The sequence below is a fragment of the Saccostrea cucullata genome, unplaced genomic scaffold (assembly GCF_032062105.1).
Source record: "Saccostrea cucullata isolate Sc308-1 unplaced genomic scaffold, CSIRO_AGI_Scuc_v1 ctg3747, whole genome shotgun sequence".
In the NCBI taxonomy this organism is placed as follows: Eukaryota; Metazoa; Mollusca; class Bivalvia; order Ostreida; family Ostreidae; genus Saccostrea; species Saccostrea cuccullata.
In genome coordinates, this window is record NW_026936208.1 from 45296 (window position 1) to 71294 (window position 25999).

A 25999-nucleotide genomic window follows, 5' to 3' on the forward strand; every position below is an offset into this window, starting at 1 on the left:
AGAAAACGTGGTGACGGTGGTTTGCTAAGTTTAGCTAAAGTTTAGTGTACTGACAGTTATAGTGAGAGTCTAATTTAGATATTTTGAACAATCGACGCCTTTGCAGAGTGTTTTTGCAGTGCTCAAATACTTGTAAGTACTATAGTTATGTGAATTTGAATATATTTTAAGAGTTACAATTTAATACAATGTAAACTCGCTTCGCTATATATCGCTAGTTAGAATAATCTAACTGTGTCTCGGTACAGGCCCTCACCACAGTTAGAATACGTCCCATATACTTGTAATGTAGCAAATCGGAGCGGAACCGCTCCGAAACGATTTTGAAGAATATAAAATGATTTGCACTGGTAATAACTACCAAAATAATCAAAACAAACCTTCTTGAGATTGCTTATGCCTTTTATCCCAAAAAATAATCCATATAAATACGAAAATCCAATTAATTTTCTCAACGTTTTTCTCGCGATTCAAATTACTGGCCATGTTTACATTCGGAACTCTCTAGATTGTTCCAAGTAAATGCACTATGCGAGTTATCGCCCGTGTTTCTTTCTGCTACATTTCGAATACACGGAACGAATTCTATCGTTAAACCGGGTCCATAGGACAATATCATTTTAACGATAGAACATTCTATCTATATATCGCGGGTTCGCTTGTATCGCGGTATTTTAAAAAATCCAGATACATAGCTCATTTCCTTTCTGTTAAAATACTATTTGTTTGTCACCCGAATCTAAACTTTTGTAATGATTAAAAATATGGAATATGCGTCGGTAACGGGTAATATTTTCAGGTCCAGTCCAAAGACCATTTCTACCTATGAAGCTATTAATAGCTACGTAGGTATTGAAACCTACCCAAAGTAGCTATTTTTACCTACTTTTTATAATTTCTGCTTTTTGCGGCCAAAATACCAAACGGCGCAACATGGTGAATACCATATCTTTTGATACAGTCACACTAATGATGAATACGACAAAATTTTGGCGAAAAAATAATTACTTCCTGAATCGGCAATTTTACATTATTTTCAATGCAAAATTGATGATGTACAAAGAAATAATTTTTTGGCAAATTTTTGTCATATCCATCGTCAGTGTGACTGTTTCAAGAAATTTTGTGCTCACCATATAGATAGTTATAGATGGACCTAAATTTAGCAGAAGTTATCTCCCGTTGGTCACCATGTTGGAGGTCGACTCTGTGAGTTTTCCTCTTTGTCTTACCAAGTTATAAGAAAATATAGCAAAAATATTTGATGGAAAATCTTTATTAAATAATTTTTTTTAAATAAAGGAGGCTTTCAAAAATTTATATACTTCAGAAAAATAATGATTCCTAATTCAAAATCGCAAATATAAAAATTTAAAATTGGTTGAACAATGAAGGATTATGAGCATTTGGACCTCTAACATGGCGACCGAAGGGAGATAACTTTTGCTAAATTTAGGTCAATCGAAAACTATCTATTGCGCTGTTCCTGCATTTGGCCACAAAATGCAAGTATATTCAAACAGAAAGTAAGTAAAAATAGCTACTTTGGGTAGCTTTAAATAACTAGGTAGCTATTAATAGCTACATAGGTAGAAATGTCTTTGGACTGGACCTGTTTTTTTTTTCAAATAAACTGTAATTTTACAGATTTCCATTCCCATTTTTATCACATTTAGATCATGCTGTGTCCAAGTACCTTTCAGACCAGTGGGGGTACAACGTAAACAAACCGTAGTGGCATACCTTTCTCCCTTATAATGTATACTCAAGGATAAGAGGTCAAATTTGGTGGTACTCAAAAAAGATCTTGTCACAAGCAAAACTTCTGTGAAATCCATACATGTAGTCCCACCCACTCAATAGTTATAGGCAAGATTTATGTTGATTACAGACAGACAAACTGATTTTACATTTAACCTATATTAATTTTAAATATGTCAAGTCTAAATAATGATGAAATTTTTTTGGGGACAGTGGAAAGTTGTGATATTTTACACAAAATAGATGGAGATGTTGGTAAAACTAAAAAGTACATGTATATGGAGAAAGCCAAATGAGAAGTAATGCATAATGCAATTTATTGGGAGCCACTCCTCATTTTGTTTGGTGTTTTCCGTATCTGTGTACTTGGTAATTTGTTAATTATATTAAATTTTTTAAAACAGGAATCATCTGTAGATATTTAAACGAATATGAAAACATTAAAATCTATTCATATTGGCATAAACATAATATAAAAATGTTGTGTACGAAGAGTGCATGTTTTTTTGATACTTTCAATAATAAAAAAAAAAAACTCCAACCGACCATCCAATTTTCCAACAAATTAGGATGAAAATCTAAATTTTTACTTAATGTGGCCATATATTATGTTTTAGAAAATGTAAAAAGTGAAATTATGTTTTTCCATAGCTGCTGATCTGTAGCTCGCTGTGTAGATGCTTCAAAGTTCAATATTCATTTTGGTTTCAGGAAATCTTTGGGTAACCTGATCATATAGCTACAGTTTGATATTTGGTTTGTTAACAGACAAAGCATTTGAAGAAATATATACTGTGCCCAGAAAAAAGGTAAGTGTCATTATGTAAGTTTATTTCTCAAAAGTTATATTTATGAAAGCAGTAAAACATATTTATGATTATGTGATACTTATAGTAAAGTGATTTTCATTCCCCTGGACTTTAAACATGTTAAATTACATGGAACTTTTTATGGATATAAAAAGTATGCTTAGTATAATGAAGCAAAATTGTTCATCCTGGAAATTTGTTATTAATAACATGTTTTACTGTATATTCAGGAAGAGCATTCAAAACTATTCTTCTTGAAATATAACAGGAAAATATAACAATCAACATACAAACCTGTAATTTTTTGCTCTTGATCTACAAGCTTTTCTGATCACAATATGTCCGTCTGTTGGTCTATCTGTCTGTAAACTTTTCACATTTTCGACTTCTTCTACAGAACCACAGGACTAATTTCAGTCTAACTTGCCACAAAGCATCCTTGGTGAAGGGGATTAAATTTTTTTTAAATGAAGGGCCACGCCCTCTTCCAAGGGGAGGTTATTAAGACATGGTGAAAATTTGGTGGCATGTTCTATTATCTTTTTCTTAAGAACCCCTGGGTCTGGAAAGATGAAAGTTATGTGGAAGCATCCTCAGGTAATATAGATTCAAGTTTTTTCAAATCATGACCCCCAGAGTAGAGTACAATGGACATTCAAATTTCATATAGGAATATACAATAAATCTTTAAAAAATTTTGTCTTAAGAACAACAGAGGCATCTTCAGGTAGTGTAGATTCAAATTTTTCAAATCATTATCCCAGGGGGTAGGGTGGGACTAAAATGAAAGTTTAGATTTAATGGGTAAAAAGCATGGTAAGTTAAAGAACTTCTCTGATTGAGCCTCTTTATTACAACTATAAACCCACAGACCTCAGAATTGAATACTCGGAAGCCTCTGGTTTTATTATCCCACCAACATGAAGTTGTATCCTAAGAAAAGTCTTAAAATGTTTAGTGGTAGTTTTTAAGGAATAAATGAGTGGTTAACAAGAAAAAGACTCAACTGTAAACATCTGAAACATTTTAATTGACAAAAAAATATTGTGTAGTGAACAAAGTCATGTTAAGGTATTAGATGTGTAATAGGCCACTTCCTGTTATAATGCTGAGGTGTTTGATATCGGTAGTTTTTGGAACATCTATCTTTGTAAACAAAAATGGTGTGTCTTCAAGACGGCCTAGGACACTATCATAAAACATACACCAGAGGAAAGGAATATAACTAATCAAAGGGAAGAATTGATATGATACAGGGTGTCCGAAAACAAAGGTTACACTTTCAAATTTCATACATGCCAACTTTCCCGATTTAGGCGGGATTCTCCCGATTTTACCCTTTCATCCCGCTCTCCCGATCGGGAAAGAAAAATTGACCCAATTTTCCGATTTGAAAAAAATTCAGATTTTCAGTTTCCCTACCGCGAAAATTTGTCAATCGGGATAAGAATATCAGAGTTGTTTATTCAATGCACACAGATAAGTCTCCTTGTTTATTTAGCATGCAGAGTTAATTACCCACAGGAAATCACTTCTCGCTTCAACGCACACGCTGCTGTCCAGGTACAGTTAGCTTAATTATAGCCTGGAGCAGTTAGAGGGTTAATCTTTTCAGTTTGAAAGGGTATGAAAAGTGAAACATATAGATTAAGGGCTTAATTATTGGTCATTGTATTAAAAACAAAAATTAAAGTTAATAAAATGATAATCAAACAATGAAATTGGAATCCAAGAAGATCGTTTTTTGAAAACGAAAGTAGAACATAGCTGCTGATTTTAACTGCTAATAATAAAAACATTGTAAAGTTTGTCAATTTAAAAAAAATATTGAGAATAATTTAGATTAAATAATACTCTCATGTTAAGTACACTAAATTTCTCTCTCCCCCCCCCCCCCCCCCAGGGCTCAACATTAAGGCACGTCCGACCGACTCAGTCTAGTAAAAGTTAGGTCCGGTCTAGTTTATTTTGTTTCATGGTAGCCCGACAGGTCGTGTAAAAATATTTTGACCAAAGTTCAAATGAAGCAAAACTTGCAACAAATTTACAGATTTTTCTTGTTTATGGATCAGGTTTCACTTTCATTTTTTTTATCCCAACTAAAATATCATGAACTTTAAAAAAAATAACGTTTGTTTCCTGTATTGCTGCCGGTGGATTTTTTTCTGCCAAATCTGTGTTTAATCAATCAGCTGATACAATGTTTGAGATATAAAATATGCCAACCTAGTCAACATTCACTTAAAATATAAAAAGTAATGTTCGTTATTATATCATTTAGCAATCCCCCACAACTTTTGGAACTTCGTATTCAACAGCAAGACAGCCATGATGGATGTCCACTGTAAATATCACACCTGGTTAGTTCAGTCCGGGATGTTTGACCCCTTTATTTAGGCATTATGGAAAGTGAAAATAAAAGTTTTAAACTTGGAAGTTTATTTTGTCAATTTGTGAGATCTTGTTAAGCCAAAAAAAAAAAAATAATAATAATTATCTACTGACCAACCCTTGTTTTTAGGGTAATATTACCATGATTACAGGAAACCAACATATTTTATTCCATAGTATAATATCAATATTTCATATAAAACAGTGCTGTCATTTGACTTTCTCTTAAATGCTAACTCTACCAAGATTTTTCCTTCTTGCTAAGTCATTTACATAAACTGTTGCATAGTGTGATTTCATTTAACCATGCAGTCATACAACTAAATCGAATAAAAATACATCTTCCTTTCTGATTTTTTCTTGAATTTATTAAAAAGATGTTTATTTTCTTTAATTTTCTTTGCAGCAAAACCAAGTTAAATGATAAGCATCAATATGCTTACACTGACAATGTTATTCGACTATGGGTTTTTCTCTTCGTGATAATTTTTTTCGGATTTAATATTTATTCAGTAAACCATGGATATTAGGTCAGGTCTAGTGAAATTGAGGTCAGGTCTAGTAAATTTTCCAGCTACTAGTCCAACTGGTCTAGTTAATTTTAAAGTTAATGTTGAGCCCTGCCCCCCCCCTTCTCCAATAAATCATACTCATATTGTACATTGTATTTCTTTGTTACATATATGTCAAGGAAATACCATATGGCATTGCCAAGACTGCAAAAGTTCATCATGTTCATGATGTAGTCTTTTACAATTTTAATTTTTCTTTGGGATGGGTGGGGGTGGGGCTATAGTGTTAAAAAAAATCATGATTTAATTAGGCTTATTTCTCCAAATTGTTTTGTGTGTGAGATAAAAATAATCATGCACTGTTTATATACTTACTTGTAGGAAATAAAGTGACATTTGATTTTAAGGGTACATACCAGAAACAAAATGTAAATGTAAATTGATAGAACAGGGTGACAACTATTAAGCAAAGATATTTGAATTTGGAAAAATAAAACTTTAATTTGCATTATTTTATTTGTGATGTATTAATAAGTGCTATCAATATTATAATAATAAAAAAAAATTCATAATTATTTATTTTCACGACAAAATGTCGCGAATTTAAAGCTTTAAAAATCCCCCATGGGAATTTTCAAAAGTTGGCATGTATGAAATTTTTAGAATGCCGGTTTTAAGTTTGAAGAATTTATATCAAAATATATATAACAATATATAACATGTATAAAGCAAAAATTTAAGTTTAATCTGATATCTTTATTTTATTAGTATGTCAAAGAATATTATTTGAGCAGCATTTAAAGTACATAGTACCAATTTTTCATTTCAATAATTAATGTTGTTCTCTAACTGATGTCCTTTCTAGCTTCCCTTCCCTAACACCCACTATGAAATTCTTAATAACATTTTGACACACTTAAGGTATCCCCAGAAAAAGTAATCGCACAGGTTCAAATCAGGACTGTGCACAGGCCAAGATTGTCCACACTCCTTCACTTCTGGGTATCACCAGGAAATCACCTTGCAGCTAAAGATTTCATTGAGATATCTAATACAATATTAGTTGTATGCTCTGTAGCACAATCTTGCATGAACCAGACATTTTACATATATGCGGTTTGTTTTTCGAACCACAGGAACAAAGAAGAAGGTATGGTTTTTAGCTTTATTGTGCCCTTAAAATTAGATGTTTTCAAAAAGTTTTGAAACTGGTTTTAATATTAGTTAGGTTTATGAGTGTGAAAGATCTGGAAAGAATATGGCATGAAGGAGTAACATTCTGGAAATATGACGTCATTAATTTGGTGCATTTGTCTATTTCAAAGAGAAAAAGCTTCAAATTGACCCGTTTCAAGGGGAATTTTCCTTTAGAAAATTGTGTCCACAGCTGTCGCCCACTTTAATTCTTGGATATGTTGTGTAAAATACAATGAAAAATCACATATTTAAATATCTTTGTGGGCGATGCCTGTGGACAATGTTTTCTGAAAGAAAATTCCATTGAAAATTGGTGTCTTCTGCAACATTTTAAGAAAATACGGGAAAATGCACATGTTTATGACGTCACAATTAGCATTTAGAAATGCATGTGAGAAAAATGATTTGTATAATTTTTATGCATGGAATTTCAATAATTCAAAATACATGAGTTTTCATTTTTTACATCAGTTTCATTTTTAAGAAAATCACAGGGCAAGATTTGTATTGAAACCATACCTTCTTCTTTGTTATGCCCCCCTTTGAAGAAGGGAGGGCATATTGCTTTGCTGCTGTCCGTCGGTCTGTCGGTCGGTCGGTCGGTCTGTCGGTCCATTTAGTTTCCGTTCATTTTCTTTACAACCGCTGCATATACTGAAATGAAATTTGGTATACAGGTTTATCAGGTAAATATCTAGGTCAAGTTCTGTTTTGGGTACGATCACACCATTTTTGACAGAGTTATGCCCCTTGGACTTAGAAAAATTCCATTTATTTGCAGTTTCCGTTCATTTTCTTTGCAGAGGTTGCAGATATTGAAATGAAATTTAGTATACAGATGTTTCAGCTGAATATCTAGGTCGAGTTCTGTTTTGGGTTTGATCGCACCTTTTCTGATAGAGTTATGCCCCTTGGACTTATAAAAATTCCACTTATTTGCCGTTTCTTCATTTTCTTTGCAGAGGTTGCACATATTCAAATGAAATTTAGTATACGGATGTTTCAGCTGAATATCTAGGACAAGTTCTGTTTTGGGTTCGATCACAACCTTTTTGTCAGAGTTATGCCCCTTTGACTTAGAAAAATTCCAATTATTTGCAGTTTCCGTTCATTTTCTTTGCAGAGGTTGCACATAATGAAATAAAATTTAGTATACAGATTTTTCAGCTGAATATCTAAGTCGAGTTTTGTTCTGAGTACGATTGCACCATTTTAGACAGAGTTATGCACTTTTGGACTTAGGAAAAATCCAATTTGGGGGGAGGGGGGCATAAGTGTTTTACAAACATCTCTTGTTTTTTAAAAGTATCAGGTATCATTGTAAATTAACAGTGTCAAAATTTATAAAATGGACTTTAAAATATAGATACTTATGCAACTTACATTAATGTGACGTTTAATGATCATGCATAAAATATCTGAGATGATCATTAAAATAGATCGATCAGTAAAAAAAAATAATTTTATATTTAGAACGTACTATAAAAAAAAATTCAGTTTTGAGAACAATTGATTTATTCTTGGTAAGGTCAGGGTGAATTTTATGTGTGTGTGTGTTTTATTTATTTATTTATTTTTTGCATAAGTTTAGAAATATATATATCAACAAGCGCGTAGCCAGCATGGAAATAATGTGTACTCAGAAAACGGTCGGGTCTGGTGAGGGCCCAGGGGGCAAAGCCCCCTGAAGCTCCTGGATTTTACGAAATTTTTCAGTCATTTTCCCGCAAAAGAAATTGCGCTACATCTCTTTTCTCGAGCAAATACTTAGCTAAGTTAATGCTTTCATGGGTACTTAAGAAAGAGAACGATAATTAAATCAAATTATTTTACGCATACATTGGTATATATATTTTGGGGGAAAAAGTTTCCAAACGTGACAAGATAAACAGAGAAGTAATTTCAATACTGTTATCATTGGAGTTTAAATATTTCAAAATATAAACGGGGATAGGGGATCTTTTGTTTACTTATATATCTTGATGGCTTAAACAAGGTGAGAATGCTTAATATCAATTCTTTATAAAAATCAAAATTTTAAGTAGGGTCGTGGACATGACATGTCTCCGATTTAGCTGAATTTCACACCATTTACTACATTTGGCATATCTTTAATAAATATGATGTTAAAGTCTTACTTTTCAATTTGGTTGCCATGGTGACAAGGATGTTATATTTAGAATCCTCCGATTAAGCAAATTTTGCTCTGTTTTAAATTAAATTAGTGCACATTCAATAAATTAGTGTAAATTCACATGAAAATTATATTCTCTGAGCTCATATTACTTAAATCTCAGAAATAAATTTCATTCAAGATATTTGAATGGATATTAAGCGAATTTTCTTTGCAGCATTTAGGCTGTTAGCGAATTGGCAATTTGCCAAATTTGGCTTTTTTAGTCATATTCAATGAAATTTTTCACCATTTTGACAACTGATATATTTGTAACCATGTATCATTAAATAAACTATATATTCTAAGGTTTTATGAGAATAAAAAAAATTTATGGGTAAATCAAAAACTTTCTAGAAATTATTGCATGAAAATTGGCAATTTGCCAAAATTGACTTTTTTAGTCATTTTCAATGAAATTTTTCACCATTTTGACAACCGATATATTTGTAACCATGCATCATTAAATAAACTATATATTCTAAGGTTTTATGAGAATAAAAAAAATTTATGGGTAAATCAAAAACTTTCTAGAAATTATTGCATGAAAATTGGCAATTTGCCAAAATTGAATTTTTTAAGTCATATTCAATGAAATTTTTCACCATTTTGACAACTGATATATTTGTAACCATGCATGTATCATTAAATAAACTATATATTCTAAGGTTTTATGAGAATAAAAAAAATTTCATAGGTAAATGTACAGCTTTCTAGAAATTATTGTATGACACCCCCCCCCCCCCCTTAATCACAAACTACAGAGAAGATCATCTAAGAACATGTTTTACCAAATTGAACAAATTGTTATGTTATATGAATATACGTCAAGTATTTAAATTTCTTTTTGATAATTAAATAGAACTTCTGCAATTAACTCAGAGACAGGTAAATTAAAATGTTGCCATGGAAACAAATTAGGCTTCTAGTTACTTTATTCTAAATATGAAATAAAACAAGTGAGTTTCCAACAATTCTTACAAATCTTTTGATGGCCTGTAATTGTTTCCAATCCCTTTGATTTATTCACTAAAATATGTTTAAATTCAAAACATTTGTTTATTTTTTTTAAATGTATAATTTAAGTGAAAAGGCAAACTCATATTTAATGAATGATATTAAAGTATCTAATGAAAATATGAAAGTAATTCAGACAATATAATGTCAAAACAAGTTGGCAAGACCATCTTGATTATAATGTTTGTTTGCCCTCTCCCAACTCAGGGTAAAATTATTAAGTCGGTAGGTAGGTTGAAAAATCATTTTCCCAGAAAATTTCAAAATATTTGTTGATGAGATCAGATGGATAAAAAGAAAAAAAAAACATCCTGTCTTGCAATGTAAAAAAAAGTTTTGAATTTTAGTCAGTCTATTGGGGGAAGGCAAACAAATTCTTTTTAAATGCCCTTATATGCTAAATATTGTGGAATTAATTCTTATTATCACATTGCTTATCAGCATATTCAGATGATCAGTTATACTATTATGTTCTTTTAATGAGTATAAATATTTTTAACCATTTGACCTTGACCTTAGACATTGACCGACCTTAGAAAAACTTTAACCTTAACCACAACTTTTGACGTTGGACTAGATTTTCATATTTCAGAGGTGTTTTCCTTGTGACAAGATCTTTTTTGGGATACCAAGTTGGAGTCGTGGCATAAGCTGCCATGTATGGGGGAATCAGTGTTTCACAATTAATCTTGTTCTCAGTTTTGTTAAAATGTATTCATATTCTAATCATACATGACATACTGTGTGAATCCTGCCAGTATAAAACTATAGATTTGTGAGCCCATGTGGGGGTATATAATAAATCAGTATACCACCTCTCCTGCAGAGTGGGGATATAAAAAGGGAAGAAACTGCTTCTTTTCATAATACTGCCTTTATAGAAAAGAAATAAACATGACATTGGAATGCATGCTCCACTTAAACAGTGACATTTTTGAAAATACAAGAAATCAATTTAGAATCAATTTAGAATATACATATTCTCTAAGGAAAACCTCGAATTCACATTTCTTTATGTCCTTTTGTATAAGTTTGAAAAGTAGCTCAGCCTTGCAATTTGCTGTGGATTTTAGTAATGATCTTTAGAAAACCCTCTCTATATCCATCTTGCACCAGTGACAACTTTTACTGGATCTTCTTTTCTTTCTGTTCTTTTTCCTACTTTCTATTTTTCATGTGAAAATTACTTCCTGTCCACTGTGAATTTTTTTTTTTTGGAGGGGGGGGGGGGGGCTGTGTGTCCTCTGCTCTGGTCATTTCTATCTGTTCACATGAAAATAAAGAAAAAAATACCATTAATTTTTGGTAAGTTTGGATAAAAATCTATTAAAAATTATTTTAAAAACTTAAAACTGGAATCTTAAAATTTTGCTGTATATAAAAAATATACATTTTCAACCTCTAAACATTATTATCTCCCTTTATGCATTGTCATGGCAATCATGTTTTAAGTCACCATGAATCCATGTAAGTTAATACACAATATATGTACCTGTCTGGTCTCCTTGCTAGAGGATCTGTAATCCTGAGAATCTTTATTAGGAAAATCTTGCAAGGGCTGCACTGATCTGAAAATTTAAATAATTTTTTTAATTTGAAAGTTTGGGTTAAAATCCTAAACATCAAATATATATTACATGTACCTGATATTTAAATGTTATCCTGAAAATTCTCTGAATCATGGGGAATGATTGTGAAAGGAGGGGATTCAATGTTGTCATCAAGCATTTTTTTTCAATTTACACAGTTAATTTAAAGCTTTTCTGCGGTTTAGACAAATTGCCGGAGATCTAGAGTAGAAATGAATTTGACAACAATTAATTTTTAAAGTGGTAAATGAAATGTTATTATATCATGAATTAATTGTAATATAAACATACATGTTTTATGGATACTACATGTAATGTGGTATAATTTATTTTGTTCTTTTAATGTGACTATTTTTAATTTGTAAAATATGTCCTTGACATGTAAAGTACACAGCATCAGAATGATCTCATCTGTACAGATCAATACTGTAAAACTAAAACTATTCATAAATGTGTGCAAGATTGATATGCCTGCAATATATAGCTGAAAAACAGTGCTCAGTAAAATAAAATTATGAGACAGAAAGCTGCATCTTCGAAAAGTCAATAAAGAGTGCTTCATGACAATTAACTAATTTATAGGAACTCCAAGTACAAATGAAATGGAGTTGTCACATTCTAACACTCTTGAATAGATTTCTTTACCTACTTAACAATACATTACCTTGCAGAGCAAATAACTTAATTGTATCAAGGTCCCAAAAAAGATTTCACTAGTATGACAAAGTATATGTACATAGATCTAGAACACTATTAGCAGCTGCACATCTGTGTGTCTGCATGTACTGAGTTAATTTTCATAATTTTACACTTACACTTTTTCTTATCAATTCTTTCAAATATTCTATGGTCCTGATATTGCTTAAAATTTCAAAAAATCTAACTATTCAGTTATCATTGTAAAAAGTCAAAGGTTTAATATTTCCGTGGTATGATTTCTACAAATCCTGTTTAATGTTAAAATAGAATGGACACAAACATATTATCACTTAGAAAAATAAATTTGTACAAACAATTTTTTTCAAATATACTGAATTTTATAGAAAATAAAATACCGGTACCCAAAACGGGCACATACATGTATATTCACAGTAGTATATGATTCACTGTCATTTACATGTAATATATGCAACTGTGCATCCAAGTTTTCATGGTTTTGTTTGTTTTTATTGTCTTATATTTCAATATACAGTCAGTTACCAGGTACATGAGACAACAGAATAGAATTATAAATTAAAAAATACTTACACATTGCAATGGGGATTGGTCGGGGACTACCACACCACTACATGTATCTCTCGATCTCTATTTCAAAGACATCTTGGAGGGAACAGTAGACATTTTGAAGGAAACAGTTAAAATCCTCTCAGCCTTCGTCCCATACCACCCTGATTTCCTCATATTTTCCTTTCTACATGTTCTACGAGTAGCTATACGTGTAATACTTATCATGCCCAGATCAACCCTTCGGCTTTTCTTAAAGATTATCCCCACTTTGTTAACTGTTTTTCATCAAATTCTGAGTCTCTTGAGGTAGAATTTCCCTGAACAAGATGTTTCAAAACAAGAAGAAAAAATGCAGATTTTATTGTCTGCCATCTTGTTTACATTTTACACATTTTGTATTCTTCAATGCCGAAGAGCTCCAACAAGGGAAATAACTTGGATAGAGAAAAAGCACATTTAGACCAACTTTATAGTGTAATAAAATGTTTATTTTTCATTTACCCATAAATGTTTTAAATGATATTTGCAAAATAACATTTCTTGAATCTGAATCTCCCTACTAGGATTTTCACATCACTTGTCAAAGTCTTTAAATATTAAGTCTAACAAGGGAGGTAACGAGGACTAATTATTCCCTTTTTGGGCATCAGAAAATTAGAAATTGTAAAAACTTTGTGACATACACTATTTTTTACATAGTTTTGATTGTCATGAAGCATATAAAAAAATATGCACATTAACAGCTTTGCCTAGTAAATTTTTTTTGATATTATTGATAAATAGCAATATTCACTATAATTTACACCTTTTAGCCCCGTTTCCATGGCAACCGGGTAAAATACCATGCTTTCTTTCATATAATCCATCTTTTCATTCATTGAAGTTTCAGTGAGAAAAAAATTAGCTGAATCTAAGACATTGCGTGGCCACGTCATTTTGATTTTTATAGAGAATTGATATTAAATAATAATTCTATAAAATGGTAACATCAGCAAAATAAGATTTTCAAACATGATCTCTTATTATTTACTCTGTACTTTGTTCAGTGTATTTTAAATATTACCATTTTTTGTTTAACTACATTTATTTATTACCTCAACAGAAATTGAAAATCTTATATAGTAGTCCAACGGATTTACAGTTGAACATTTTGGTTCAATTATATTTTCTCTTCCTCAATAATATTGGAATAAGTTTTTGGAATTTGAATTTATAAAAGACTGAATTTGATTGCACAGACATCCTGAATAAAATTTGAATCGAAACAATAACACGCAAAATAATTTGAAACACGGATCATAGTGCCTTTTTTTCTCCGAATAAATCTTTTTTTTTCTTTCTTTTTCTTTTCTTCTTCTTTTATTTTCTTTCTTTTTTTTTTTTTTTTTGTTGTTGAAAATGATGTGTACGCACTTGCGTACTTGCTTATAGGCAGCTACAGGCCTGATCAAAATAATACATATTTTTTAATTTATAATACATGTACAATGTATATATGTGAATTACAATTTTTTTTAACCTTTTGACCATTGTTCTGGTCAAATCTATTATAGTCTTCATTGTAAAGTAAATATAAACTAAGAAGAACTTTACACACATTGTTTCAAGCCACGGTTCAGAGTCTGCATATAGCTCTCTCCTTCCCGTGGCTGCTTGATCTCAAAAAATGTTGTAATCTTGAATATTTATTAGTGTTGTTACGATAGTCGCCGACTATCGAAAAATCGTTTCAAGCCACGGTTCAGAGTCTGCATATAGCTCTCTCCTTCCCGTGGCTGCTTGATCTCAAAAAATGTTGTAATCTTGAATATTTATTAGTGTTGTTACGATAGTCGGCTTAAAATAGTCGCCGACTATCGAAAAATCGTCGTTTAAAGGCCCAGATCGGCGACAATCGATTGTAAATATTATCATCGATAGATCGCTATATTTTTCATGCCGTATTTTTTAAGCCGATCAGGTTTAACTTTTATATTCACCAAAGGAACGTCACTCTAATCGGCGGTAAACAAAATGGCGAACGTGCATGGTGAAGAGGTTGACGCCTAATTATATCAATATCCTGGTGCAACACGATCTAAAGTTTGAAATTTTTTGGCTTTCTGAAAAAAGGGCGATGGGCCTCCATGCAAAAATAATATGCTGATGGACCCGGTTATTTGTTAATTGTGTAAAATGTCGTATGTCAATAAAGATAAGTTGAAGTTCGCGGTCAAATGTCATGGAATTCTACTCGTGCTGAATTAATAAATTTAACCTTTTTAATAGTTCAAATTATCGATTATATAATCGATTGTGTTCTTCCGATTCAGTCTGATAATCGATAGTAAAATATGTCCGATTTTACAACACTAATATTTATGCCTTTCTATTGTGACATCATATTCAGTCAATGTCAAGTTTCGTTTCCATCGCAATTGAAATCAACAATTTACATCAGCAGTATTTTGTACAATGAAATTGAAAGGTCACATCAATGTTCATTATCCGACTATGCTTTACATGTACTTGCATTGGTCAATATTTTAATGAGCTACAAAATATTCTCTTCTCATGTAACCATGACCAGAATGGGAAAGGGTCGTACATTATGGCCATGGTTTGTGTTGATGTATACACATGGGAACTGCAAAAATGTAGGTCATTTTGCAAACCCTAGTCTAGGTCAAGGTCACTGTGAGAAGAGGTCAACTTTCTGAACAATTGAATGTTAAAGCCGCTTGGTCCGATTCTAATCGCTAAAAAATACATTCATTTTTTCTTCTTGAAAAATAATTGTCCATAAATTGTTTTACCTTTTGTCAAATTATATCACCAAAGTCTTTTTCTTTTAAAAGATATCAAAATTCAAAAGTTAAAAAAATAATTTTTGTTAGGTCACACAAAAAATAATCGTATGTTGATATCACGTGAAATCCCCTTCGAAAAATTAAATTTATCGCTTACATATATATCTCATGAAGAACGAATCCGAGCATTTTTTTTTTCACAACAAAGTACTTATAGTGAATATACCTGTACACGGACAATTGTTTAGCCTTTGTTACTAAAATTCCTTTAAAAATATCTTATTTTCCTTTATTCTTTACATATGCATATTGATATAAAAATTACTACATGTACTATGGATTATATATTCCATGACTTAGACTTCTACTTTTGGTAAAAATATAGTCGGGTTTGAATGATCTTCATAAAAAGATGAAAGCGATAAGTTCATTATTTTTCAAAGGTGACTTCAAAACAGATCTTAACTTCCTGTCAGGAACTTCTGTTTGTCAATAAGATTTTGATTTTTGGTTTCTACGTAAGGATTGTTGTAATAAACTATTAAATCAATCTTATAATTTATTTTTATATCTTATCTATGTAATGACGTACTTTTATTGTGTAAGATAATATGTGCCTGTTTCGGATCAAGCGGCTTTAAGTGAATGGAATTGAGTATGACAATCATATTCTGTTTATATATACAGTGAAGTTGCCAATTCCGGGTCACGTCAGGGTGTTTCGTTGATATTTTGCAAATCTGTTCAATTTATATTTTATGCAATATATGTATTGAAAGAACAAATAGTGAGTCATCCAAACACATTTTCGTTTTCAAAGTCGCTACAAGGGAACAATATTTATAGGGGTATTTCAGCAAGGCCTAGCTTCCCCAGTTACGAATCATTTTCTCCATTTCCGGGTCATGTGACTTCACGGTCGTGTAATATTCATAAAACGTTTTGGAACATGATTTTTATGATGTTGAAACATAAAACAATTCATGCAGCTTGGAAAAAAAGTAAAACAAACACAGAAATATGTTTAAATTATTTTTAAAACAATTACAACAAAACAAATTGCAGTATGCAGAATGAAATAAAATGGATAAGGATTAAAAATAATACATTTAAATTCATTTATTTTAAAAATGCATTTGAAGGGTAGACTTAATTTTGATTTTTTGAAAAAATATTTTCCAGTTAGAGTACTTTTGATAATCAAGGTAAATACATGGTTGTCGATTGGTTTTGTACATAGAATTTTGACATGTTTATGCCACGATATTGCGTGACCCGCAATTGGAGAAACTACTACAGGTTGATTTAATAATCATTATAATTTTATTTGAGCAGCGATCATTATGATTGATTTCTGATTTAAAACTTAATGCATTTGCCATACTTTCGAGCTCTTATTATTTATCTTGAACTTGCGTTTCAGAATTTCGATTGTTGGATGCTCTCTTAAAGTTGATATTCAAAATTTTGTAATTAATTACATACGGAAAGACCAGTTCTTCACGACCAGCGTATTCATTAAGTTTTTTGCGCTTAAATTTTAACTCTACCCATAAAATACATGCTAGTGACCCGGAATAGGAGACGATCCGGAATTGGCGACGCCACTGTATGCTCAAGCTCATTTGTTCATTCATTATAATCTACCCTATATCATTAACATAAAAATAATAACTTACAATTTTTAGGGGGTACATCACTCTGATGTAGAAAATAGATAAATATTGTGGATGGAATAATTCTTTGTTGTGGCTATTTATTTCTGTCAACAGAAAGTTGTTCCCAGCCTTCTCTTTTAATTTTCAATATTGATTTATCCTTAAACTGTAGAATCAGTGTTTGTTTATACGCGACCAACATCAAGCAAAATCGTTACCAGATATTTAAAACACTAAGTAAAAGTCAAACCAATATAGTTAAAAAATCACATCTCGGAAAAAGGAAGCGTGGTTCCGGTTTTACTATTTGTAAATGACGTAGTGCGAGTGTAGACCTACTTTAATAATGTATAAGACTTTTTTAGAATCCATTATATGGCATGTCGCTTTAGAAGTTGATAAATATGATTTCCTCAGTGTAATTTTGTTGTTTTCAATTTTAATAATTAAAATTAAGTATAATCATGATAATAGAATCTATAAATTTATATATGTCAAAAGTGGTAACTTTTGCTTCGTGATAATTTGTTGTTTACTGATTTTGATTTGAAAATTAAAATAAGTACACGACTATACCCCTCTGCTGTCTGTCGGTCCTTCCGTCTGTCAGTTCATTTAGTTTCCATTCATTTTCTTCACAAACGATGCACATACTTAAGTGAAATTTGGTATACAGGTTTATCAGGTAAATATCTAGGTAAAGTTTTGTTTTGGATACAAAAACACCATTTCTGCTAGAGTTATGCCCCTTCAACTTAGAAAAATACCATTTATTTGCAGTTTCCATTCACTTTCTTTACAGAGGTTGCACATATTGAAATGAAATTTAGTATACAGATTTTTTAGCTGAATATCTAGGTCAAGTTCTATTTTGGGTATGGTCGCACCCTTTTTAGCTCTTCTGAGCCAAAGGCTCAAAGAGCTAATGCTATGGCCATTTGTGCGGTGTGCGTCGTGGGGTGTGCGTTAACTTTTTAGAATATTGGCCATAACTCAAGAACCCCTTCGCCAATAATTGTCAAATTTGTCACAGGGTATCCTTGGCCCAAGGGCTACCATTTATACTACAATTAGGGGTGAGACCCTAAAACAAGGGGAGATAAGCACGAAAATAAAACCAAAAGTACTGGTTGCTAAAAAATCTTCTCGAGATCCACCAGGCAGATTTTCACCAGACTTACATACAAGGGTCGGGATATGTTGAAGATTAAAAATTGTTCAAGGCATGACCCTGGGGCAAAGGGCGTGGTCTCAAGGTCACTTCAAAGTTGACCAAAATTTACACTTATTAAAAACGTTGATATTTTGCTTACTATAAAGACAAGGATCATCAAATCTTGTAAGTTGATGCATCTCAGGACTTGACATCATGTTAATACAAAAGTAGGTCATGGTAACCTTCTTTTTAAATTTTACAGACGTTTACAAATTTCAAGAGAAAAATGATGATAGTTGATAAACTTTTTCTGTGTTTATAATTAGAAAGATGTTATCTCATTTAACAAGTATATATATTACAATGTATTTTAAAGAGAAATACATGTATCATAATTCCCCAAACTGTTCACCAAATAATTTTTAGATTTGTAAAATGTGTGATGTAACTTTTTCTTTCAAAATTAAATAAGCACTGGTTTTATCTAGTATCTGGGAAAAGGCAAATAAGAAGAAATTTCATGGGGAAGGGGTGCACAACCAAAAATTTCAGGGGGAGGCACTAACTAGGAAATTTTTTTTTTAAGCAAATAAGTTAATATAAATATGTTATTGTTTACATGACATTTGGGACACAGGCATAAAGTAGCTATGTTTTCTTAATATAGCATATATAATTATATATAGGCAAAAATGGGGGGTTCCCTCCTCTTCATGTTTCCTACGGCCATAAAAAAAGAAAATTACAAGTAATACAGTATACGTCTATGTAGATTTAATTCATCTCCAAGCTTTATTTCATGTAGGTACAACTGGATTTAATTTTTTATAATAATAATAATAATACTTTATTTAAAGAGGGTGACTCAATTAGTGCGAGCACTATTCTTCCTTGAGGCCCTCTATAAAAATACATATATAAAACACAAAGATAAATAGTACATTTAACAATGTTCAACAGTATGACTCGATATACAATAATAAAACATGCATCATTTCATTAATAATACAGTCCACATATATATACAATTATATAATAATTTAAGTTGATCGTTGGTCTTTTATAAATTTTCTTGACTTGATTTTAAAATTTTGAAGTGATGGAGACATTCTTACATTTAAAGGTAAATTGTTCCACAATACTGCACCTGAATATTGAAAAGAATTTTGAAATATTTTGGTTTTGTGCTTTGGAACACTTAAGTCAAAATTAGATTCAGATCTTAGATGGTACGAATTGGTTGATTGGTAGTTGAACATTTCAGACAGGTAATTTGGACTTGCACCGTAAAGCGTTTTGTACACTAATACTAACTTATTTACAGTCAATTGCTCATGTACTGACAGCCAATCAAGTTTTTCAAATAAGGGTTTTGATGGCGTGTCATATGCGGCATCTAAGATACAGCGAGCTGCCCGTTTTTGTAACTTAAGAATCCTCTCGAGGCTAGAGGCTGATGCATTTCCCCAAATTGTTAAACAGTATTCAATTGATGGCATTATATAAGCATTATAGAATAACTTTCTAGTATTTAATGGAAGATATTTCTTAATTCTTCGTAATACAGATATCTTTCCCGATACAGATTTACAAACAGCATCGATATGTGTATTAAAGTTAAGTGAATTATCAATATGAATTCCAAGTAATTTTTCATGTGTGACACTCTCAAGAAAATGATCTGAGATTTTTAAATTTAGATTTTGGTTTGTCTGTTTTGATCGTCTCTGATGTGTGCCTATCAACATGCATTTTGTTTTACTAGTGTTCAGAATCATCTGATTCTGAGAGCACCATGTTTCTATTTTACTTATGTCCGAAGATAACGTGTTTTGAATGGAAGAAACATTACTGTCAGAAAAGTGAAGAGTAGCGTCATCTGCAAATAAGTCTATGCTTGATTTTCTCTATGAATAATGGGAGATCATTGATGTAAAATAAGAAAAGAAGTGGACCTAAAATTGATCCCTGTGGCACTCCCGCTGTGACTAACTGTTTTTCAGATTTTATATTTCCAAGTTGAACACTCTGAAACCTACAGTTTAAATATGAGTCAAACCATTGTACTGCTTTGCTGTCAAAATTGTAGCAACGTAGTTTTTTAATTAAAATATCATGATTCACAAGATCAAAAGCCTTGCTAAAATCAAGAAAGGTTACGCCGACAAGTTCGCCAGTATCCATTGCTTGTAGCCATTCATCAATTAGTTTAGTGAGTGCAGTTTGGCACGAGTGAGATTCTCTGAAACCTGATTGTGATTTGCAAAGTAAATCAAAATCTGATAAGAATTTACGGATATGTTTAGCAACATGTTTTTCAACTAGTTTCGACAAAGTGGGGAGGATAGATATTGGCCTATAATTATTAGGATCAAGTCTATCTCCTTTCTTGTATATCGGTGTTACCTTTGCAGATTTCAATTCATTTGGAAATATTCCTGTAGAAATACTGACATTGATTAAATGGGTGATAGATTTGTAAATCGCTGGTGCAGCATGTTTAAGTAAGCGTGGACCTATGGTATCGATACCAGCTGATTTATTTACATCAAGTTTGTTTAATAAAGCTAACACGTCATTTTCATGTATAAGGGGAATGCTAAATTTATCACCATGTTCAATCTTGGTTTTTGTAAACTGCATTAATTTCTCGTAGTCAAAATCTTTCTGTTCGATATTTGAGATAAGTTTTTCTGATATACCTGTGAAATGATTGTTAAAAATCTCAACAATTTCTTGCGTGTCCTCGGTGGTGTTATTATTGTCAGAAATAGTCATCGGTACAAAATTATGTGATTTTGATGCTAGCTTATTCAGTGTGTTCCACATTTGTTTTGGATTTTTGCTTTGCTCTATAGTTGACCTATAATATTTGGTCTTTGCGCTGTCTATAAGTGCCGTGACCTTGTTTCTCCAGATTCGGAAGTTTTCAAAGTCACCATTTTGATGGAAACTGTCTCGCATATGTTGCGCCTTAGTGATTTCTGGTGTTAACCATTTAGGGCGATTATCGTTTTTTACTCGCTTAGTTTTAATTTTTGCATGTTTGTCCAAAACTTTGTTAAATAGGATGTAAAATTTTTCCAAAAATTCATTTGGGTCACATATGCTTTCCAATGTTGTAAAATTAGCATAATATAAATCATTTAAGAAATTGTGTTCATTGAAGTTTTTAAAGCATCTGTATGTTATCTCAATGTGCTTTCCTTTACGTAAGAATGTATTTGTTTTTCTTGTGAAACACACTGGGTAGTGGTCTGACAAAGCTATGGGGGGCACTTGAATTTCACACATGTTTTCAGGTAAATTAGTGTAAACATGATCAATGAGTGTTCTTGATGTATTTGTAATTCTAGTAGGTTGTTGAATTACTTGTGTTAAATCAAACTCTTCTATAGCCGAGGTCCAGTACCGAGGGGGGTCTTTGAGCAGGTCAATATTAAAATCACCTGTTAAGATAATTTCATTTTCATCACAGCGGGAGGCACAATTTATCTCTCTAGCCAACTTATTATTATTATACGCCCGTCTTAAGATGGGACGTATTATGTTATAGGCTTCGTGTCCGTCTGTCTGTCCGTCTGTCTGTTAGCCTTTTCTTTTCCGGCTCATAACTTTAATTCTACTAGGCCTAGTCCTTCTGTCTGTCCGTCTGTCTGTTAGCCTTTTCGTTTCCGGCTCATAAATTTAATTCTACTAGGCCTAGGATTATCAAACTTTGTCATCTGATGCATCTTGGATAGAAAGTGTGTCGCGCACAAAAAGTAGGTCGCTCTGACCTTTTATTAAGAAGTTATAGCCAAATATGGAAAAATCCTTTCCGGCCCATAACTAGAAAACCATAAGACCTACAATCATCAAACTTGGCCAGTTTATGCATCTTAGGTAGAAGGTGTGTCGCGACCTATTTCAAGGTCACTGTGACTTTTAATTTAAGTGAATTTAAAAAAAAAATGTGTCTTTTTACTATTCATTTACACATCCCAAATAATGTAAGAGTATTGCACTGTTCTTGTTAAAAAAGTGTTTAATCAAGAAAATACTTATTTTTTCTAAGCATATACTTGACAGCAATCTATAACAAATATAATGTATGTCAGAGAAATCCTGCCTCTCCCATGAGAGTAATTATCAAGCACTGGTCAAGAAGAATTTTGATAACAGAAAATTGCATGTCAAATTAGAGAGAAATTAATGGGTTTTAAGTGTAAGGAGCTAACTGACAGAGCATTGGTGTTATCTATATCCCTTGAGTATTGGGCAAATGGGTAAGCCTGTGTGATTAAAAATAGCTCTTGTTGACTAGCTTAAGTTTTAAAATGAATTTGATGAAAAGTAATTAAAACTATTTTGATTTGCATAATAGACTAATCTTATATTATGTAATATTATTAATTTAAAAACGAATTTTATGGGGTGGGGTGGAATCAGCATGTCCATATGAATTACATATTAAAACCTGTTGGAAATTAAATCTCAACCAAAAAAAAAATCTTTTAGTATTTTATATGTTTTTAAAAAAAAATTTAGTAGATAGTGCAGACCCATTCATCTCTTGGTAGTAATGAGTGGACAAGCATCCAGTTAAAGATTAATTAATGAGTTCAATGTTGGAAGGCTAGCTGTCTCAGTCGTTCTGATTAAGCTGTACCCTTTGGGGATTAGACAGAGGAGCTGTTGGTCATTTGATGGCCAGTCTTTTCTTTTCAAAATTAATTTGGTATAGATTAAGTTGTTAAGACTAATTTGATGATGGGCATTTGACAAGGTCTAATACAACCAGCACAGAAATCTATCAGTGATGTAATATTTATTATAATTCATGCCTACATCACAGGGGATTGATAAATATTTTAAGGAATGGAAAAAATCATCGAAATCTTAGAATCAAGGTTGATGTGATTTTCTTGCACCTAAACTGTTCAAGAAAATTGTAATTTTTTTGACGTGCGTATCATGCTGTGGCGCGGCACTTTATAATTATTAGCAGAATAAATTTTTTCTGGACTCATAATTATTTTGATCACACTGAATTCAACTTTTTTAAAGTTCTTCATATAATAATAAATTTTACTCACTTCAGAAAGCTAATACTTGTTATGATTTACTTACAGTACTTGGGCTGAAATAGTCTTGTCCAATGATTCCTTGCACTTCCTTATTGGGGTCATGTAACGGCTTTTTAATGCTTTTATTTCATAAATGTTTAAAGCGGGGTATTCTAGATATACAACTAAACTCATAAGATTCTGTAGACATATGCATACTTTTAAACATGCTTGAAAATCCAAAAATTTCACAGTATCACTGCCATATCTAAAGCGCGACGCCATTGGGGCCCTTCATTCCTTTGATTAAATTTTACGGGCTTTTGTTTTCTAATTGATTTGGAGGCGTATTTGGACACTTTAAGGCCTATGATCATAAAACTTTGTCAGTTGGTGCATCTTGGGTCCACAAACAACATCAACTTAAAAGTAGGTCATCGTGACCTACTTTTTGAATTTTATGGCTAATCTTTTCTCACATTTAATCCCATTATTTCAGACACCATGAGGTTTAGAATCACCAAATCTTGTAAGTTGATGCATCTAGAGGCCTTAAAACATATTTATCTAAAAGAAGGTCACTGTGACCTACTTTTTGAACTTTGCAGGCATTTGTTTTCAAATTGTTTAAAAGGTATATTTTGAATACTATTAGACCTATGATCATCAAATTTTGTCAGTTGATGCATCGATCTTTGGTATTCAATAAAAAGGTCATTGTGACCTACTTTCGACATTTTATGGCTAGATTTAAGTATCTCGGGTACTAATTGGCTTAGAATCATTATTCTTTCTGATTCTGATTAAGGACCAAATACTAGGTCACAGTGACCTACTTTTGACATTTTATGACTATATTTTAGTATCTCTGAGGTACTTATTGGCTCAGAATCATCAAACTTTGTCATTTGATGCATCTTAGGTTTTCGGAGTATGTCGACCAAAACGTAGGTCACAGTGACCTATTTTTGACATTTTGTGGCTAGTTTTATGTATCTCAGGTATTAATTGGTTTAGAATCATCAAATTTTGTCATTTGATGCATCTTAGCTTTTCGGAGCATGTTGACCAAAAAGTAGGTCATGATGACCCACTTTTTAATATCTCAGGTACTGATTGGCTTAGAATCATCAAACTTTGTCAGTATATGCATCTTGGGTTTTCAAAGAATGTCGACCAAAAAGTAGGTCACAGTGACCTACTTTTGTCATTTTATGGCTATATTTAGGTATTTCAGGTACTTATTGGTTTTAAATCATCAAACTTTGTTATTTGATGCATCTTAGGTTCTCGGAGAATGATGCTCAAAATATAGGTCATGGTGACCTACTTGTGACATTTATGGCTATATTTCAGTATTCTAGGGTACTTATTGGCTTAGAATTGTCAAACTTTGTCAGTTTATGAAGCTTGGGTTTTCGAAGAATGTTGACCAATAGGTAGGTCACTGTGACCCACTTTTGAATATCTCAAGTACTTATTGGCTTAGAATCATCAATCTTTGTCAATTAATGCATCTTGTGTCCTCTGAAAATTTCAATCAAAAAGTAGGTCACCATGACCTCCTTATAGTATTTTATAGTTACATTTAAATATCTTCAGCCCTAACTGGCTAAGAATCTTCAAACTTTGTCTGTTGATGCATCTTGGCTCTTAGGATAGATTGTATAATTTATCAGAAGAGTGATTCAAGGCCCTTGTGCCTCTTGTTGTTAGTTGTGCCCACTGGACTTTAAAAAATTCCATTTATTTCCATTTTCGTTTCATTCTCTTTGCAGAGGTTGCACATATTGAGATGAAATTTAATATACAGATTTTTCAGCTGAATATGTAGGTCAAGTTTTGTTTTGGGTAGGATCCCACCATTTTAGACACAGATATACAATTTTGGACTTGGAAAAAATTTAACTTGGGAGGAGGGGGCATGAGTGTTATACAAACATCTCTTGTTAAAAAATTTATTTTGATAAACAACATGAGCACCAAGTTGATTAAAGTGAGCATTGTGACATATTTGCCTCTTTTGTTTTTAAATCTCAAAGACAACAGGGCCATGTTGATTTCAATGATACTCAATCAACCATATGATTTTAGAATTGAGGTTTTTGTTAAATTCCAACCTCAAGAATCTAAATGTGAGGCATAATATGAGGTCATTTTATAAAAACAAGGAAAAAATTGTATAATTTTTTTTCTCATAATCAAAGGGACCAAGGGGATTCAAGTAAAAACTCTGGCTGATAGGCCTCCTTTTATATAAGCAGACTTTCATGTTAATTTTCATTAAGGAAATCTTTCCTTTTCTTTTCCAGATGAGAACAAAACGACAGTCTGCTGAACAGAAGGCAGCAAGAGAAAAACGGAGACGAAAGATGATGAAAGATGTTGGGCCTGTTGCTAAGGCATACCATAAAAGTCAGAGTTTGGTGGGCATCTCTAAAAAAAACCCAAAGCTTGAAATGTGTTCCAAATCAGGAACAGTGGTCAAAGCTAACAATGTTAGCGGCCAGAGGCTAGTCAAGGCCTCTTTAAAAAACCTTGACAAAACCATGAAAACTGAAACTGAACTGAAAACTGAAACAAAACTGAATACTGAAACTATACTGAAAACTGAACTGAAAACTGAAACAAAACTGAGCACTGAAACTATACTGAATACTGAAACTGAACTA

The 25999-nt window shown here is 32.0% G+C and overlaps 2 long non-coding RNA genes across 2 annotated transcripts; one reads left to right on the top strand and one right to left on the bottom strand.

Moving 5' to 3' along the window:
• On the top strand, positions 1 to 25991 carry LOC134244995 (uncharacterized). The gene is made up of 3 exons (XR_009987342.1): positions 1 to 132; positions 2473 to 2570; positions 25640 to 25991. It is a non-coding gene; the product is annotated as an uncharacterized LOC134244995 (long non-coding RNA).
• On the bottom strand, positions 11080 to 12823 carry LOC134244996 (uncharacterized). Its single transcript, XR_009987343.1, has 3 exons — positions 12698 to 12823; positions 11353 to 11428; positions 11080 to 11123 (listed from the first exon to the last, which is right to left on the bottom strand). It is a non-coding gene; the product is annotated as an uncharacterized LOC134244996 (long non-coding RNA).
• Positions 25992 to 25999: the final 8 nt, after the last annotated feature.